The sequence below is a fragment of the Ambystoma mexicanum genome, chromosome 2q (genome assembly GCF_040938575.1).
Source record: "Ambystoma mexicanum isolate Mex_15411 chromosome 2q, UKY_AmexF1_1, whole genome shotgun sequence".
In the NCBI taxonomy this organism is placed as follows: domain Eukaryota; kingdom Metazoa; phylum Chordata; class Amphibia; order Caudata; family Ambystomatidae; genus Ambystoma; species Ambystoma mexicanum.
This window is the reverse complement of record NC_090924.1, coordinates 1,399,897,333-1,399,917,859: the sequence shown is the minus strand read 5'-3', so window position 1 is coordinate 1,399,917,859 and position 20,527 is coordinate 1,399,897,333.

Here is a 20,527-nt window from a genome sequence, read left to right as displayed (position 1 = left end):
TGGGACTTCAATCTATTCGGGATGAACTTGCGTGGGGCCCATAGGAGGTCTCGAACTTTTAGTGGGTGGGTCTTCATGTCTTCCAGGTATGACCAGTATGTGCCCAACCCCTCTTTCATGTGCTCCAGGAGGATGCGCAACTGGACGGCGCGATAGTAAAGTTGGAAGTCTGGCAGCCCGAACCCTCCCTCCTCCCTAGGTAAAGTCAGGACTACCTTTGCGGTCCTCGGGGTCCTACCCTGCCAAATAAACTCTCGGACCGCGTTTTGAAGGACCCTGAAGGTTTGATCGGGGACGATAGTAGGGAGAGAGGTAAAGAGGTACAATAACCGCAGGAGTATGTTCATCTTTACTGCAGTCATGCGGCCATACCAGGACAGAATCATTGAGCCCCATCTTCTTAGGTCTACTGTAATCCCTGCCAAGACAGGGTTGTAATTCATGGGGCCGAGATTGGACAGGTCCCTGGGGAGGAGGACACCCAGGTATCGGATAGAGACCTTCCCCACTGTTATCCCTTCCAGCTTGTCTAGGGAGTCTAAGGCCGGGTCACACATCCTCATGGGGAGCAGGACCGATTTAGATGCGTTAATCTTAAGCCCAGAGAAGCGCCCGAATGTGGCCAACAGCGACAAGAGGGAGGGGAGTGAGGACCGAGGGTCCACCAAGTAGGCCAGGATGTCATCTGCGAACAGTGATAGCTTAAATTCCACCTCACCTCTCCTAATCCCCTTGATATCTCTATGAGCTCTGACTGCGATGGCCAGGGGTTCCATTTTAAGGACGTAAATTTGGGGGGAAAGTGGACATCCCTGCCTGGTAATCCCGCGAGAGGGAAAACGGGTCGGACAGCCTGCCGTTCACTTGAACCCTGGCCCTCGGGGCCCTGTATAGCGCAGCCACCCAGTCCCGGACATGTGTCCCGAAGCCCATCCTCTGGAGGGTGAGTTCCATGAATCTCCATTCGACCCTGTCGAACGCCTTTTCCGAGTCCAGGGACAGGACACTCGCATCAAGGCCCGACACCTGGGCATGGTGGAACAAATCTATGGTTTTCCGGATGTTATCTGAGCCCTGTCGACCCCCTATGAACCTCACCTGATCTCCATGGATCAGTCTCGGCAGGATCCCCTCCATCCGCCTCCCAATCACCTTGGCCAGGGTCTTTACATCAATATTCAGCAAAGATATCGGGAGGTAGGAGGCACATTCCGAGGGGTCCCTACCATCCTTGGGGAGCACCACTATGATTGCCTCCATCATGGAGTCCGGGAGAGACCCCCCTTCCAACACCGCGTTGAACACCTTAACCAAATGTGGAGCCAGGGTAGAACGAAACCTTTTGTAGAAGAAGACTGTGTAGCTGTCCTCCCCCGGGGAAGTGCCCTCCTTCATTCCTCTGATCACTCGTACCACCTCATCCTCGGTCACCGTGCCCTCCAACCCCTCCGCCATCTCCCTGGTCACGGCTGGGATCTGTATAGAGTCCAGGAACCCCTCGATCTCGTTCCCTCTATATTCAGACGAGTATAGTTTTTCGTAGTATCGGCGGAAGGCCTCACCTATATGAGCTGTGTCATGGCCCAACTCCCCCGCCTCGTTCTTTACTGCTCTCACCATTTTACTCCTCTGTACCTCCCTCAGTTTCCAGGCCAGAATCCTGTCCGCCCTGTCCCCCTTCTCATAATACCTATGTTTAACCAGTTGGAGACTTCTCTCAGTTTTGTGAAGGAGGAGATCTTTCAGCCGGAGCCTATAATCGTCCAGGGCGGCTACCTGGTCGTGGACTAAGGGCTCCGTAGGGGGGGCCCCCGGCAGGATTTGGGTGATTTTCTCCCTCAGATTCCGTTCCTGGGCTGCCCTTACCCTTTTTTCCCAGGCTCCCATTTTTATCATGACTCCCCGCAGGGCAGCCTTGAAGGCATCCCAAAGGGTGTGCGAACCCACCACCCCATTACCATTGAGCTCAAAGAATTCAGTGATGGCTTCGAGCACCTCCTGTGCGAGGACCTCGTCCTTCAGCAGAAAGTCATTACACTTCCATCTTCCCCTGCGGTCGCCTAGCCCTTCCCTGGCTATAGTAACTCTGACCAGATCGTGGTCCGACCAGGGGACTGAGTCAACTCTGTGGCCGGTTATGAATGGGTATAGGGACTCGTCCACCAATATATAGTTTATTCTGGTGAACGACATGTGGATCGCTCAGTAACATGTGAAGGAGGGGGCGTCGGCTCTAGGGGTTGGGACCGTGTCCACCAGGCCCAGTTCTGAGTTGACCCTGTGGAAGGTCCGAGCCATGATCTCATCTGCTGCCCTGGGGGTCTGGGGCCTGCTCATTTCCTGTCCCTGGTAGGGTCCAGAACCATATTAAAATCCCCACCCACCACCACCGTGCCATGAACAAAAGCTTGGGTTTGTCCCTCATCTCCTCCCAGAACTGAGCTTGGCCTTCGTTGGGGCCGTAGATGGCGGCCAGGGTAAGTGGGACCCCCTGCAGGGTTCCCCGAACTAGCAAATAGCGGCCCCCCGGGTCCTTCAATATGGCTTCTTTTATGAAGTTGACGTTCCTCGCTAACACGATAGCCACCCCTCGTTTCTTTCCCTTGTGGGAAGCACTGAAGACCTCCCCGATCCCTCCACCCCGCAATTTGGGTTCCTTCCCCCGAGGCCAGTGGGTCTCCTGCAAGAAGAGTAGGTCGAGAATGGCCCTTCTAAACTCCCTACTAACCAGGGATCTTTTTGTGGGGGAGTTTAAGCCCCGTACATTGAGGGAACCCACACCCAGGCCGGGCAGACTATCAGCCATATTCTAGGTATCCCTCCATCGCGGTCAACGACATCACATTGCTCTTCCCTGCGTGCTCCTTTGATTTTGCTTTGTACTCCCCTTCCACCCCCTCCCCTCCGGGTGGGCATGAAACAAGACCCCAACTGCCCCCCTTTCCCAAGTCAAAACTGAACAAGCCCAACTGTCGTGTAACCCCCCTCCCCCCTCCCCGGCGTCCAGCCAATTAGTTCCGCCAACATTGGCTTTTGGCTGAACCACCAGCCTGCCCCCCACGGCCAGGCTAATCACTTTAGAAGCTGATCATCTTGAGCACCCCACGCCCCCCCCACAGCTGTGTTCCATCTTTGAATCCCGTATACTTGCTGGTTGTGGGAACGCCGATAATAGTAGAGCCACCGAATGCACAAAAGGCCATACAGGTCTTAACGGGTCGACCCCATTCTCAGTCTTCAGAGTCGTTCCGGTCGCCTTCCTTCGCTGGAGATGGAGTGTTCATTTTCCTGAATTTCCACGGTACGGTTCTCCTTCTTCTGTCTCCTGACGGGCCGGGGCCACCGGGTCTGTCCCTCTCCGGCCCCAAAGGGCCCCTCCGGGGGTTCATGTCCACCACGTATTCCTGAATCGCAACACGTATGTCCTATTCGGTGATCAGGGTCGTTCGTTGGCCCATGTATTCAAACGTCAAGGAGAAGGGGTAGCCCCATCTATATCAAACCCCTTTTTCCTTTAGCAACTGTGTGAGGGCACGGCACATTCTCCGCTTGGCCAGCGTGTAGGCGGAGAGGTCCTGGTATATTGAGACCTGGGCATTGTTGACACTTTTGTTTTTTCCGAGTAGTAGTGGAACCGGACCAAGATCGACAGGGGGCCCCCCACTCTGCCCCCCGCCCTGTGCACCCTGTCGAATGTGAGCTCTGTTGTCATCTCCTCTGCAAACAGGAGGGTAATAATGTCTTGCACTGCTCTCGTGACGTCCCTCTCCATTTCCCCCTCCATTTCGGGCACTCCAAAAATTCTGAGGTTGTTCCTCCTCTCCCTATTTTCGAAATCGTCCATCTGGCGGGCTCTCTCTTCATCTCTCTTTTCCAGGGCCTCTAGCCTAATGTTTAATTGTATGTCTTGGGGCGTCGAGGCCGATAGATTAGTCTCGACCTGAAGAAATCTGTCTTCAATCTTGTCCACCCTCTGGTCTATTTTTTCAAACTTCTGGGCTACGTCGGAGTGCATGTCCCTGATTTCCTGTAGAATCGAGGCGAAGCCCCTTTCCATAGCCGAAGAGGAAGGAGCTGCATCTTCCCACTGGGCCATGGTTCTTTTCAGGCTCGTACCTTTATCGCCACATTCGCCCTCCTGGTAGCGATATCCCTGCAAGGACTCCCGCCAGCTCATCAGGTGCCTCCCCGTGGTCCGTGGTCCAGATCTCAGTGTCCCTGGCAGGGGGAGGGGAGCCCCCCTCGGCTCGGTGTATGACTGACTTCCTGGGGTGCCCAGGGGGGGGCGAATGAGGAAGGGGTACCGAGGCCAAGGGAACTCTCTCTGGAGCGGACTGACCCCGGGCAGCCTCCAACAGGGGTTGTTGTATTTCGCGGGGGGCGGGCACACGCCCCACTGTCACCTGGCGGGGGCCTCTCACCCCATCCGATTTCGTCGCAGGAGACCAGGGCCCTCCACGGGCACCCCTAGGAGGGAAGCCGGGAGCCTGGGAACCCGTATGGCCAGGCCCGTGGGCCTCTCTGGGTTTGCCGGGGGGAGTGGTGCTGCAGCACCTGCACACAACTTGCAGGAGCTTGACAGTGTTGTCTGTACCTCGTTCACCAAATGGGGGGGAGGGGAGCCACCTATGGGCGGGCACTCGCCCCACCTTCGACAGATGGGGGCCTTGCACCCGGGCAATCCCCCAGTCCGGTGGCGCTGTCTCTGTGTCGAGGGGCGGCAGCGCGTTCCTCTGGCGCCTCTCGGGGTCCGCCAGCGCTTTCCTAGGGCCTCCACCCGCCTCGGATATGTGAGAGGAGGGCCCCTTACCTATGCCTGCTCACCCGTGGGGAGCGTGTCCTGGGCCTCCTGGGATCCCGCCGCCCCGTCCTCCAGAGGGCCGTGGCAGCCCGCGTTAGAAGTTCTTGGGGGGGGGGGCCTCCGCTCCCCGACCCGCCCGATGATTCCACTCATTCCACGCGGACCCGGGGGGGGGCACCGGGCTCCGGATCTTCTGTTTCGGCCCCCGGGTGCCGAGCGTCTCACCGCTGTCTGTTGCTCGGGGGATCCCGGCCTGCTGTCTTCCGAGCCGGGAGGAGATGCAAAGGGCGGTGGGAGCCCGACTCCGGGGCCTCAGCAGCGACTTCAGGCCGTCAGGGGCCCGGTCTCTGTCAGGGCCGATCCTCCATGCCAGAGAAAGGGGCTAGTCGCGGCGAGGGGGCGGGAGGGATCGAGCGTCCGTGTAGATGCGGGAGGGGTTTGCCTCTTCCTCTGACTCCGAGGCTGCCCAGGCCTCGCTCTGCTCTCTGTCCTGGAATCCCGGGTTCTGATCTTTCGGATCCCCCGGGACCCCGGACGTCGCTCCTTCGCTCGGGGGGTGCCCAGGGGGGACACCAGGCGAATTCGTCGAGTTGGGCCTGCCGGGAGGGCTCGGGGGGGGGGCTCAATCCCCTGTAAATGCCCGGTTACGGCGGGAGCTGTGCACTCAGGCAGCCATTGCCTGTGTGCCCCCTGTTGGCCTCCTACCTCTCCATTCTACTGAACCAGACCGTCCAGTATACAAATGGTTGTGCACGTCAATGTGTAACATTCCTAACAAATCTTTCAAATCTTTACGCCAGTTCCTCAATCAGTATGTGAAAGGTAAAGACAAAATCAAAATGAAAGTGCTGCAAAATAAGGATACCTATCCAGTGCGCAAATACACAGGACTACAAGGGCACTCATAAGCCTGCATTTCAGGACCTTTTTGCAAATGCACCTTCCATGATATCAAAATGACATCAACACATCATTCAAATGTAAGAAATCTAGTGTATAAACTGTACTATGCTAAAGGTCCAGCTTTAGAACTAGCCAATTTAAATAACACTCTTCTGCATGGTACACCCAAATACCTACAATTAGAAATCGACCGTATCCAGAGAAAATATTTTGGAAGTGAAAGCCACGTACAAAATGCAATAGTTTTAGAACAGACTAGCAACAATTCTGCACATGGCAACCTTCTATTACACACATACAAAAAAGAAATACTAAAATTTAAACGTACATCTGTTGAAGTACCAAACCATGTGTGTGTTTGTTGCCGCAGAACTTTTTACAAAAGTAACACAAAAACTATAGATGTAACATACAAAATAGAAGACAATGAAGATTCCAAATGGTTTGAATTAGCTGTGTACCTTTTAGCAGAAAGCAAATACCAAATAAGTGAACCCCTAATATGTTGCAGTTACTGCACTACAAAACTTGACAACAACCAAACTTCTTCACGTGCTATCACAAATAATTTGGAATTATTCCCACTACCAAAACCCCTGCAACAACTCAATTTGTATGTGAGCATCATAATTCAAACTGTACACCGATTTTAAGCAATAATACGCCTTCAACCAAAAACAGCAAAATTACCTCCCTCTGAATTGGTGAAAGGCATTTGTGGCAAAGTAGTTTATTTGCCATTAGATCTGACAGAAAATGTGCACACTCTAGGAGTGCAACGTCCAATAGAGCATTCTTTAATTGTCTTAGTAAATGGTGTACCAAAAAAAAAGAAAACATTTGGCAACAACTCGTGGACTTACAAAAAATTAGACAAGCCTTGCAATATCTGAAACACAATAATGAATACCACAAAGACATAAATAATGAAGAAAGCTTAAGGGAAACAACTAAAATAATTCAAGACTCATCAGAAACTGGTGAATTTGAACTTCTGGATCCTACTGCATTATCCACTCTTTTGGACCATTATACAATTCATCCATTGCACTCTAGTGAGAGCATAGATGATGCACTAGAAACTTACCAAATGCGACAAACCAAAGGGTCACCAATGAGCATATGGGAAAAAGGTATAGAAGCACGTGCTTTTCCACTACTATTTCCTACTGGCAAAGGAGGAAGATACGATGATAGACCCACTCAGATAACAGCATCAGAATACCGCTCATTACACATGTATTCTGAAGATCCCAGATTTAGACAAAATGTGGAATACATATTCCACCTACTCGTTGAAAGTGAACTAGCAACCCTATGTTACGGAGTTGCAAACATTTTGAAATCTGGAACCCACTTTCAAAATATGTCAGTTACGCAATTAATACAAAAAGTGCAAGAAAAAGATGAGGTTTTACAATCAAGCATAACAAATCTGTTTTCAAACATGCGTGGTATGAAAGAATACTGGTTCCGATGACACGGAGATGTACGTTGTATGATCAGAAACCTTGGACCACCCACTTGGTTTGTTACATTACGTTGTGCAGAATATGCATGGGAAGATTTACATGATTTCCTACGCATATCAAACAACAAAACCACCATAGATATACTAACATCCAGAGAACTTTGCTCTCTAGATCCTGTTAATGTTTCAAAATATTCCCACCATTGTTTCATAGCTATGCTACACTTTATTTGTAATAAAACTGTTCCTCCCCTCGGAGACGTGCAAAACTTGTTTTGGAGAAAAGAATACCAAGCCAGAGGAGCACCACATATCCACATGCTTTTATGGATTAAAGGTGCACCTAAATTTGGTCAGGACAGTGATGCCACTGTTTTGCAGGTCATCCAAAAATATGTCACTTGTGAAATCCCGTGTTTTTCTCAGACGGCAAAAACCATGCTCTAATGGATCAAAATACACTCCTTACCACATGGATAAGACTAATAGTATATATAGCAAAAAAGGAGTGTAAACACCGTACAATATACCCACAGAGATGACAAACACTAGGAATCAAATATTCCTAAATATACTTATTCATACATAAATTTATTTAATTATAACACTCTTAAAATGATCACCTTACATAAAATTCATAGTTGAACACACAATATATAAAAAACATCAAGAGACTGTACTTTACAACACACATGAAAATCCCAAAAATGGGTTGATTCTGTTGATTTTAAATTGACTCCGTGTGAAACTCCACACTGGAGTGATTTCTCTTTTGACTCGGTTTTATTGGTACTTGCTCAGTAACCCAACCCTACTTGTACAAGTTTCTGTCCTGAAAACACAGATTAATGTGGGACATTCATCAGGGGTAAAGTGATATGTGTTTTTTTCCAAAAGGTGATGGTGTTTCCTCCTATCACTTTCTTGCAGCCATAAGATTTCTAAAATTAACTCCCTGTGGAATAAAAAAATATTCTATTACTAAATTTGTACGACTGTTTCGTGTCTTATAATTTAGACTACAAAACTCAGCACCCTGATCCAAAAAAAGGGTGTTTAGGATATATATATATTTACATACCTTATAAATTGTGGTAATAACTTCCACGACAACGCCAAATCTTTGGTATTGATAAAAGCGGCTTCCAATTAGTTTAAAGAAGGTCGCTCCAAAACTTCCTCTCAAGTTCTACAAAAAACACATAGGGAAAAAAACTTTTTTCTAGGAAAAGATTTTTCAGGGGTAGGTTTCAGGATGGTAAAGGAACTTTACATGATCCTATATTTCTTTATGAAATACTCAAATCTTACTTACCGATCCTATTTCATAGATCGGTGCTCGGGATAAGAATTGGCCTCCATCTTGAAGGATGGTGAATCAATGGACGGAAAAGAAGGGACTTCCTGTAGAATTTAAAAACACAGGAAAAACGCTTACTTCTGAAATTTTTATTTCAAAGTTTAGATTTCAAAAAATATTAATTTCAAAGTTTAGATTTCAAAAAAAAGGGGGGGGGAGTTTTCTACATTTCCCAATATATATATACTTTATGTAATAGGAAAAAAGATTTCAAACTACAACCGAGGTTCTAAAGGTAAAGATAAATAGTCTGCCTGCTGTTTATTTTCTAATGGCAGTTTCTCATCACATCAAGGAGTATCCACTCCCCCTTACCCAGTAGACTTAGGGAAACGAGGTAGTACTTCATTTCGTGTGTTCCCTAGTTATCTTTGTTTCTTTGCCCCAACCAATTGGGCGTACGCCAGTTTTGGCGTCGCGCGGAACGTGATGACGCTATTGCGCGTCGCGTGATGACGTCATCGCGCGTGTCATTCTGCACATAACGTCATTGCGTCACGTGAAACACACCCGCATTGAATTAAGGGATGTAAAAGGCGGTCCCGTTTTCCTTTCGAAAACGGCACAGACGTACCAGGAACCTGTTCTGCGGCCTGAATTTTTCTCGCTCATCCTTTTTCCATTTGAAGGTAAGGGGGAGTGGATACTCCTTGATGTGATGAGAAACTGCCATTAGAAAATAAACAGCAGGCAGACTATTTATCTTTACCTTTAGAACCTCGGTTGTAGTTTGAAATCTTTTTTCCTATTACATAAAGTATTTATATATTGGGAAATGTAGAAAACTCCCCCCCCCTTTTTTTTGAAATCTAAACTTTGAAATTAATATTTTTTGAAATCTAAACTTTGAAATAAAAATTTCAGAAGTAAGCGTTTTTCCTGTGTTTTTAAATTCTACAGGAAGTCCCTTCTTTTCCGTCCATTGATTCACCATCCTTCAAGATGGAGGCCAATTCTTATCCCGAGCACCGATCTATGAAATAGGATCGGTAAGTAAGATTTGAGTATTTCATAAAGAAATATAGGATCATGTAAAGTTCCTTTACCATCCTGAAACCTACCCCTGAAAAATCTTTTCCTAGAAAAAAGTTTTTTTCCCTATGTGTTTTTTGTAGAACTTGAGAGGAAGTTTTGGAGCGACCTTCTTTAAACTAATTGGAAGCCGCTTTTATCAATACCAAAGATTTGGCGTTGTCGTAGAAGTTATTACCACAATTTATAAGGTATGTAAATATATATATATCCTAAACACCCTTTTTTTGGATCAGCGTGCTGAGTTTTGTAGTCTAAATTATAAGACACGAAACAGTCGTACAAATTTAGTAATAGAATATTTTTTTATTCCACAGGGAGTTAATTTTAGAAATCTTATGGCTGCAAGAAAGTGATAGGAGGAAACACCATCACCTTTTGGAAAAAAACACATATCACTTTACCCCTGATGAATGTCCCACATTAATCTGTGTTTTCAGGACAGAAACTTGTACAAGTAGGTTTGGGTTACTGAGCAAGTACCAATAAAACCGAGTCAAAAGAGAAATCACTCCAGTGTGGAGTTTCACACGGAGTCAATTTAAAATCAACAGAATAAACCCATTTTTGGGATTTTCATGTGTGTTGTAAAGTACAGTCTCTTGATGTTTTTTATATATTGTGTGTTCAACTATGAATTTTATGTAATGTGATCATTTTAAGAGTGTTATAATTAAATAAATTTATGTATGAATAAGTATATTTAGGAATATTTGATTCCTAGTGTTTGTCATCTCTGTGGGTATATTGTACGGTGTTTACACTCCTTTTTTGCTATATATACTTGTGAAATCCCTTCACAAAGGGCCTCATTACAAATCAGGCGTTAAGGGGTTAATGGTGCCGTAAACGGCGCCGACCCTTAACGCCTGATTGCAAGTTCTGTTCGCGCCATGGAGATATTAACGCCTGCTTTTTGCAGGCGTTAAAATCCATGGCGCTAAGGGACCATGGTGCTAATTCCGCCACCGTAATTTACGGTGGCGTAATTAGCGCCTTCCCCACTCCCATTATGCCCTATGGGGCAAAAATGGGAATGGGGAAGGGTAAAATGGGAAATGGGGATTTACCGCCCCACTCACCTTGGAATGGGGCGGTAAATCCGCCATCCACCATGGTGTAAACCTAGTTTACACCATGGTGGTAAGGGTACGACCCAGGCGGTAACTTACCGCCTGGGTCGTAATGAAGCCCAAAGTGACCTTCATGGAGAAATTGTATAATTTCAAAGACACAAATGTAGCAAATATTGTCATCGCAAATACAAAAGCAATGGGAAATACTACACCAAATGCCGCTTTCGTTTCCCTAGACCAGTTACAGAAACAGGTGACATGAACTTCATGTCTTCAGTTCGACATAGTATTAAAGGTAAATCACCTAAGAAGACTTATTACATAAAAAGAACATAAGAATCAAAATATATCAATGATTACAATGCAATCATTGCCCTCTTATGGAATGCAAACATAGATGTGCAGTACATTGCAGACAATTTTACTGCAGTTGCACAATATGTTACAGCCTCCTTAACAAAAGCAGAAAAACAGAGCTGCAAGACCTCTGGAATGACCTATCATCAGACAAAACACTATCTCAGAAATTGTACAGCCTAGGCATAAAAATGCTCTCTCATAGAGAATGTGGCACCAATGAAGCTGCAGATTGTTTAACCGGCACTGCTTTGTATGGACAATCTGAAAATATAGTATGGCTAAGTCTTGGTCCTGCTAAATCTAGAAAAAGAGTTCTCAAATCATATGAGGACATAGAAACAATAGCCACAAATAATCTCAACAGCCAAGACATTTTAAAGAATAATTTACTAGACACATACTACCAGAGCAGGAGTACCACTTTGCAAACCATGTGTCTATACCACATAGCCCAAAACTTTGCATACAAAAATAATATAAAACCCGATGAAAGCAAAGGTAGATATATGAGTGACAGATTGTGAAGGCAGCTTAGTGAAACTTACCAAACGAAGCTTAATTAATCATGTAAAATTGTCATTAAAAACTCCTCAACAGAAAGAACTATATTACATGTCCCTGCTACAACTTTTTAAACCATGGAGAAAAGAGGAAATACTAGATAAGTATGACTACTATGAAGACGCTTTCAAAGCAAATTAAAGCGCTATCACCGATGTGAACTTTACGCAATACAAAACAATGTTGCGCAATGAACAGCAACACGAAGAAGAACTCCAGGCCCAACTAGATAAGGACACTTCCGACAGTAGTCACCCTTCTGTAACAGGAAGTCAAGAACCACTAGGACAGCCACTAATAGCAAATGAGGCAGAATTAGCTATGCCAGAAGTGGAAAACACCGTGTGTCACTATGAAGAAGATACAGAAGACTTAACTGTACAACAATCAAAACTTAACAAAGACCAGTGCACCATTTTTGAGGAAGTAACAAAAGAAATTGCACATGGTGTACAGCACGAAAATAAAGAATGTACCTGCCAAAATTACAAACCTATACTGCTGTACGTCAGTGGAGAAGCTGGTTCAGGCAAAACATTCTTAAACAAAATCACCAGCAAGTTCCTTCAACAATTGACAAACAACAAACTGTCCTCTGTTGTCACTGCCCCCACAGGTTTAGCTGCCTACAACATAGGTGGTGTCACTTTACACCGATTACTACTCCTTCCGGTAGAACACCAAAACAAATTAGACTATTATAAACTTTCTACAGAAGCTGTAATGGAACTACGCAGAGTATTAAAACAAATGAAAATGCTACTAATAGATGAAGTGAGCATGGTCTTCAACCTAATGTTGGCTTTGATTCACAGATTGCAAGAAGTACTTAAAACAAACTACGAAGAACTCTTTGCAGGAAAACACATTATCGTTTTCAGAGATCTTCTACAATTGACACCAGTGAACGGTGAACCTATTTTTAAAACCTTATGACACAAACCCTGCCGTAAAACTGTTGGCAGCATAGCAAATGTCAACCTTTGGCAATATTTCCAATACAGAGAATTAACAGAAAACATGCGTCAATCTGCAGACCTCACTTACGCCAACATTTTAAAAAGTATTAGAATTGGAGTACTATCTCAAAAAGCACAAGCAATATTGAAAAACCGGCACCTCCATGCACTTTATGGCGATAACGCATGTGCTACTGATGTTATGGAATAATTAGCGCACAAAAATGTCAATTGTATGGCCTTAATGCCAACTCTTGCAAGCGGTTCCAAATTCAATTAAACAATGTTAAAAAAAGAAATGCAACCAATAATTGAAATTTGCTCAGACAAACTAGACGCACATGGTATGACACTACCCATGTGTCAGCAAGCGACGACAAGACTAAATACCTTAGAAACTTAAATCTCCAACACAGCTGGGTTGGAAAAAATGTTAAAATTGTCCTTAAATTGTAGAGTAATGCTTAAACGTAACCTTGGCGTGGAGCAAGGACTAGTTAATGGGGCACTGGGTACAGTTGTTGGCTTTCAAACATACCCACGTGACAACAACATTCAGTTTGTCAATATTCTCTTTGACAAACTTTCAGAAGTAAAAAGGATAGGGCGCTCAACAGCTCGATTCCTTCTCTTCAAAGACAATATGTACATAGAGAACAATTTTCTCTAACTCTTGCATATGCAGTCACCATTCATAAATCCCAAGGTCTTACCCTAGACAAAGCATTGATAGATATTGGAAACACAGTCTTTAAAGAAGGCATGAGCTACGTAGCACTATCACTTCAGTGCTTATAACTTCAGTCTTGGGTGTATGGCCTTCTAGGTCCTGGCCACAACCACTGCAGCATATCACACCCATTGTGGCTTATAACTTCAGTACTTACAACTTTGGTCTTGGGTGCATGGCCTTTGGCCATGCACCCAAGACTCTACATCCTGCCCACAACCACCACATTATATAAAGCCCATGCTGGCTTATAACTTCTCAGCTTATAACTTTAGTCTTGGGTGCATGGCCTTCGGCCCTTAGCCAATCGGTATCTTGTCCGCGGAGCTAAAAAAAAAAGTGTCACCGCGGAGCGGACATAGATATCACTAATTTTTGTAGACATACTTTTTTGTCATTTTAAAGAAAACTACTGGACGGATTGGCACCAAATTTACAAAAGCATGCTTTCGGGACCAAGGTCCTCCTCCTGCTGCAAATTTGGTGAAAATCCATCCAGCGGTTTCAGCTGTAGGCATGCGCAAAGTTTTTCCCCCATTCACTCGATGGGAAAAAAGACGTTTTTGGGCTTCCCCATAAGTTCCCCCCTGAACCAAACATCACCAAACTTTACAAAAAATTCAGAGTGGCCCATGTACTTTTTTTTGCAAAGTTTGGTGAGGATTCGTCCAGGGGGAGCGAAGTTATAAACTGCCCATAAAGTGCTCTTCCTATGGAAACAGCAATTTAACCATAACTACAATGAGAAGTCCTGGAAATATTTATTTTAATGTTTGATCGGGCAACAGAGAGGTGGGGGTGTTGAATGATGTTGAGGTTCTAGTCCTACTTTTATGTATTTGGCCTTTTTCGTTTTTTTATTTTCAAAATGTGGTCACCCGATCTAGCATGGAGTTGAGGGCCAAGTTCCGACTGATTCCAGGATCATACATTATTTAGTAAACCCCTGTTTTACAGAAGGTTTTGCATGGCGTAAAAGCGGTATGCGCCAAAAAAGGCCACCATGCGACGCCCAAAACTTTATCCACAGATTTACAGATTGGCCCCTGTCCAGGTACCCAGCAGCATGTGCCATGTCCATGCGTCCTGTACGAGGTGTGTGGGAATGGCCAGTGCATAGGCCAAGAAGGTGGCGGAATATGCAAACATCCTCATTAAAGTACAGAAATGAGGGATAACATGGCTGTGGGGAAGGAGACGCCGTGCAAATGTACAAACACGCCCCATGAAGTGCAATCAAACCTGTATTTACAGATTCACTCATGCATCTGCGTAAACCAAAAAGGATTCAAATTTTACTGCCAATCGTGACCAGCCATAAAGTGAGACTGCGCCATGCATTCCCAGCTTTAAAAACCGCCATGCAATCGTAGAGAAACGTCGCAACCATGCCCATTCCTGCATTGCTCACATACCTACTTCTTCATGGAAGGAGGAGGAGAAGGTGGTGCAGGGCCAGCATCTACCATACACGCACAACGCTGTTCGGCATGCCTGATGAGGAAGTGTATGGCACATACTGCTTGCCCCTACATGTCATCCTTGAATTGGTCAGGGAGTGGGAGAATGACCTGGTGTACCCAAGTATGTGCTCACAGCCAATACCAACCTTGGTGAAAGTCCGAACTGTCCTACACTACCTGGGGACTGGCACATTCCAATGAACCACAGCAATTGACAGGGGTATTTCACAGCCTACACAATCACGCTGCCTCAAGCAGGTCCTAAGCTGCATCATTGCACGTGTGCACAGCCACATAGACATGCATGCAATGTGCAATCAAGGAAAAGATTGGCCCAAGAACTCTATGCAGTTGCCCAGTTCCCATGGGTATTTGGGGCCATTGATAGTACACATGTTCCACTACAACCTCCACGAGCCACAGAATATATATATCAGAATCAGAAAAATTGGCATTCACTGAACCTGTAAGTCATCTGTGATGCAAAGGGTCACATCATTCATGTGAACGCAAACTACCCTGGGTGCACCCACTATATCTACATATTACACCTTCCCCCATTCACCAGGCACTGGCATCCGGAACGTTCATCAAGAAGTGACTCATTGGTGAGTATCAGCCAGCACACACACCAAAACTCACTGATTGGGGTCACTTCCAATGCAAACCACTTGAAAATCACATACCATAAAAAATGTGATTTGGGACATTTACAGGGGAGAGTGCTTACCCGTTATCACCATTCCTGATGACACCCATCCAAAATCCCACTAGAGCAGCGCAGGCCTGCTACAATGCAGCCCACATTGCCACCAAAGGCATAGTCATGTGTACACTTGGAGTGCTGAAATCACGGTTCCGCTGCCTGGACCATTCAGATGGAGTATTGTTGAATGCACCAGCTTTTCCCTGTAAAATCATATTGGCATGTTCACTTTGCATAACATAGCCACACGTCGTGACATACTAATAGAGGTGCATGAGGGATTGCGGATGCAGCCACAGGTAGTACCCATAGCATTAGCAGGACAAAGAGTGAGGGGCCAGCACATACGCAATCAGCTCGTCCAGACATACATCACATGAATTACATCCAGCGTGAAAGTGACACCATAGCCACATCCCTGATGGTTTTAGATAATTAAACATTGCAAGTACAGTTGGGCGCTAAACAACAACCTGAGAATGGCAGTCCAGGGTGGACATGCAGTGCGTGCCCCATACGCCAAAAATCACACAGATCCTCCATCTACATCCTTCCCATAAAAATCTCAAAACATGGGCAGACCCATTAGTATTGCATATTGCATTTCACAAGTCACTCACCCAAGCATACAAATACAGATAACAGGGTCACTTTCCTATACAGATTAACTAATAAAGTAACATAGACATGACCCATTGATCAATGTCAAAAAAGAGCATGGCACACCATCCCAGAGTGAGCCACATCCATTACCCGTTACCAACGAATGAACCATCAATACGTGCATTATAATAGACGATTGTCTCCCTGATAATAAGCATGTACCATTTAATTGCCACTCAAAGAGGACCCCCGACCCTGGTGGAGGGGGCATAGGGTTGGGTGAGACGGGAGGTGCCAGGGCAGCGGAAGACTGGCTGGGGGCAGGCTGATGCTTGCTACAGCACATCAATGCATGCACGGCAGGGGGTCTGGTGGGGGTGCCCCAGCTCCCCATCATACTGGGTGGCCTGGGGATTCATCTGCAGGGTTAGGTGACTACAGGTTCCTCCACAGCACCCTCTCAGGAACTGTTAATAGGGAATCCAGGGGCTGGGGCCCTGGTGCCGGGGGGCTGCAACACCCAGTCAGGACGGTGGGCTGCAGGGCCAGAGAGCATTGCCACAGTAGATGGTCTGCAGGGCATGGGACACGGAATTACAACACAGGGTGGACTTGGCCTGGCAGTGCACAGTGAACCAGTCCCGTTTGGGACGGGGGAGCATCAGGGGTCTGGTGCCCCTACAGGAGGGTGTTGGGATGGAAATGAGTATATTCCACTCCCCTAGGCGCTTTAAGGTGAGGCGAATCCCCTATGAAATAGTATAATGTTTAAGGGGGGAGAGAACCACACTATGAAACTCAGTGCAGAGGTAACATAGCGCGAACAGCCGATGCATAACATTAGGAGACACATAGAAACGCCATTTTGCAATTATGACAGAAGCACAGTCTTGCATGACCGCGCTGCACCTGTCGAGCTCCATGGAAGGATTTGACTAGGCCCAAAATCATTAAGGCAGAATGAATCTGTGACACCAGTTCTCACGGATGTTCACTTCCCTATGTCCCTTCACTGTTGCAAACATTTAGTATCTGTGGAAGAAATGCACCGTGCGAGGCCATGAGACAGCACCAGGTTCATCAACGTGATCAACGGGCAGTGCCCGTTGATCACAACCAAGCAGCCAGCAGGCCTCTAACCCCCACCCAGCCTACCCCGAGCCAGAGCCCAGACCTCCGACCCGACCCCCACATCCCTGCATTGCATGATAGCCAACGACCCACCAGCCCCCAGGATAAACCAAGTGACCATAAAAGATCAAAGCATCGGCGGCTGTTTCACCCCTCAACATAAAACACATCCTTTATAATATGAGGTACAGGGAGGGATAAATTATAGATCAAAGTAAGGGTGGAAGCCTTGAGTGCGGGAGGTGCAGTATCAGTGAAGCCCAGAATGTGTGGGTCAGTATGACTGTATTTCTTCCTCCCTTCCCCCTGGCACCGTTACCCAAGCCGCACAGGTGCATGCCACAGAGCTGTAGTAGTAGGCTTAGTATGCTAACTTAGATTTAACAATGTATCTCATGAGCGACCCAACCTTCACTTCATGGCAAGATGAGCCCAGCTGATCCACATAGAGCCTCACCGACGGTGTAAGAACCAACCAATTGTAGCCTGGCATCCCATATAGAGCAGTATCATGTATACCGTCCACCCAATGAACTGTGTGGGTTTAGACCCTATATGTGATGTCACCTATGATGCTGTGGCCCCTCTTAAGGCTCTGACATGTATTCTGTACAATTAAACCTTGTTATCGTTGGAAGCTCTCTCCTAGTGTATTTCCCTAGAGGGTTGTATTCACTTTGGAGTCTGCTTAAACAGGGACTTGCCTTCATTTGGTGATTCTGACGTGATGCCATTGCCCCGTACCTGCGGAGGTATCCAGGCGGCCTCTCCGGTAGTGACCAGTCCCAAAACGCGTACACTGAGTGTCCTTGTGGGAGCCGTCTTTGCAGAATCCTGCTTGCTTTTTGGAGCGGGGTGCGGCCACAAGGAGAGGCGCAGGCCTGTTGTGGAACCCCGTGAATGGAGGCCCTCGGAAGAACGTGAAAACGTGAAAACATGGGTATAGCCTGCAAGGGATAACAAAGGAGGGTTTGGTGTATGGATCAGTGTGAATAGTGTGAACACGCCGTGACCGAAATTGAGAGGGTGATATATTTATGGATTGTGTTGATTTTTAGGCTTTTGTTTATTAACTTTTTAAGGATATTGGGAACAAGGAAAATGGAATATGGGAGCCTCCTCGAGTGAGGGGAGAGGGTGGCGTTACATGCACTGTCTCAACCAGTGCGGGAGAAATGTAAGGATACATTTAGGAGTTCTGTATAATTAGAAAGCTCGGGAAAAGTAGTGGTTGTCATTTTATCTTGTTATTTTTGTTTGTTTTGTTTGTGTATTTTAAAGTGTACGGAGGAGGCCCAAGAGGGGCATGTGTGATGCGTGTGTACAAATCAGGAGAGTGTGTGGTGAACGCTGGAAGAAGCTCTATTGTGGATAGCAGGGAGGTGAGAATTGACCTGATGATTTTTCTATGAATTCACTGACAGTTATGACATGTATTAGAGAAAAGACTGAACTGCATATGCTTTAAGTAATTTAAACAAACTTCTGTTGTAACTGTGGCGCAGTAGCTTAGGCGTAGCACCACTACAAGACCCACGCAAGACACGACAATGGGGGTAGACACACCCTTAGACCATATACGTATGGCCCTGTCCTTGTATTGTGAACAAATTAAGAAATATCACAATCAATGGGTGACTGAGACCAAAGGGGAGGAATGCCTCACTCCTGGCCAGAGCATGGATCGTTTGACCGAGGTGTGCTAGAGCACATGTCCACCTTTCTGACAGCCAAGTATAAGGGGAGACTGTTGCAAAATACAAGGGAAGTGCTGAACCTCTGGAAAACGTTTGAAGAAACAGAGGAACCAAAGGGAGAAGGGGCGACACATGACAGTAACAGGGTGAAAAATACAGGGGTGAGTGCGAAGAATGAGGAGACAAAAAAGGGCATATATCCGCTACCCACTAGCCCAGCAGAAGGCTACACAAACCCGACATGTGTAGGCGGCCACTATGGTAGAAACACCAAGCACAGCCCCACCCCACCCCTGCCATATGTCTTACCTCAAGGGGGTTACGACCCATACCGGGTGAGCGCAAGAGATCTAGAGGTGGCAAAGGCATCAAAACGCACTGAATTAGCTCAGTTACGGGCAGCATGTGATGCAACGAGGGTAGTAGAAACACTGATGTTGCCCACAGAGGCACCCCCACAACCAACCGGGTATGAATGGAAGTCTGGCGACTTCCTATTCAGAATAGACAGTGCGCCTATACGAACAGTCCACGTAGAACGGGACGGGGAAGCAGACAGCTTGGGTTACGAGAATGTAGGGTCCCGAAGAGGGGACAAGGAGTATTGGAGTGATTTTGATGACACTGAAGAAGAGGGAGAGGGAGTGGCTGAACAGTCACCCCAGACCACACCAAGACTAGAGAGTCTATGGGAGGGAAGCTTGAGAGATATGTTTGACAGAATAGTTCACCACTGTAGAAGAGTGAGAAAAGGAAACTATACAAAGGCGACAGGCTGAGGAAGCGAAACTAGTTAAAAATAAACTAGTGAAAGTGGCTGCAGTATCAACAGGGCCGATAACAGTGCAGACGGGAGAGGAAGGGTGTGCCTCTAACGTGACACAGGCAAGAATAGCGGCGGTGTGGGCTGAAGGTGGACAAGGGCAGAGGGGAGGAAACCAACAATTTTCAGGACCACAATGGCAAGGAGCACAGCGCCAAGGAAGAGGTGGGTACCAAGGGCGTAGAGGAGGGGGATTTGGAGGTCCATGACCAAACGGTGGGGGACCAGGGCAGTGCTGGACATGCAGGAGGTGGGGTCATTTTTCAAGAGAGTGTCACATCAGGCAGGGAGGGAATTACAACTAAAACCAGCAGAATTATGAGTGTCCCCACCTAGGAAGTCCCCAAGGGCCACCTCTCATAATTACTTCGATACCATACGAGATTCATCAGACTCATACACGGCTACCACCACAAATCCCCGGCCCCTGTCACCCACAACACCAGATGCAAGCAGTTCTGCCTTGCCAGCCCTAACCCACAGCCAGCAGAGAATAGGAAAGCTTTTGGTACTGCGCCTAATGGCACAGTGGCCCCATTTCAAGGTGCTACAGTTGTGGGGGCAAACCCTTTCTTGTTCCCTGGGCCAGACACATACCCTGACTCGGACAGCCCACAGAGGGCACTTGTATGTCCAGTCCTGTCAATGACCCTAAATCCAGAAGAGGAACCATTGGAGATAGAGAACAGACAATGAATCTTTATGATGGACTCAGGAGCAGAGAAGTCGTGCATCAGCGAAGGTGACTTCCCGCTATCAGGAAAGATTCTTGACACGCAGGGATTCTCAGGCACTGTTTTAACAGTTCCATACACAAAGGATCTAGATGTCAAAGTGGGAGGGAAGGTCGT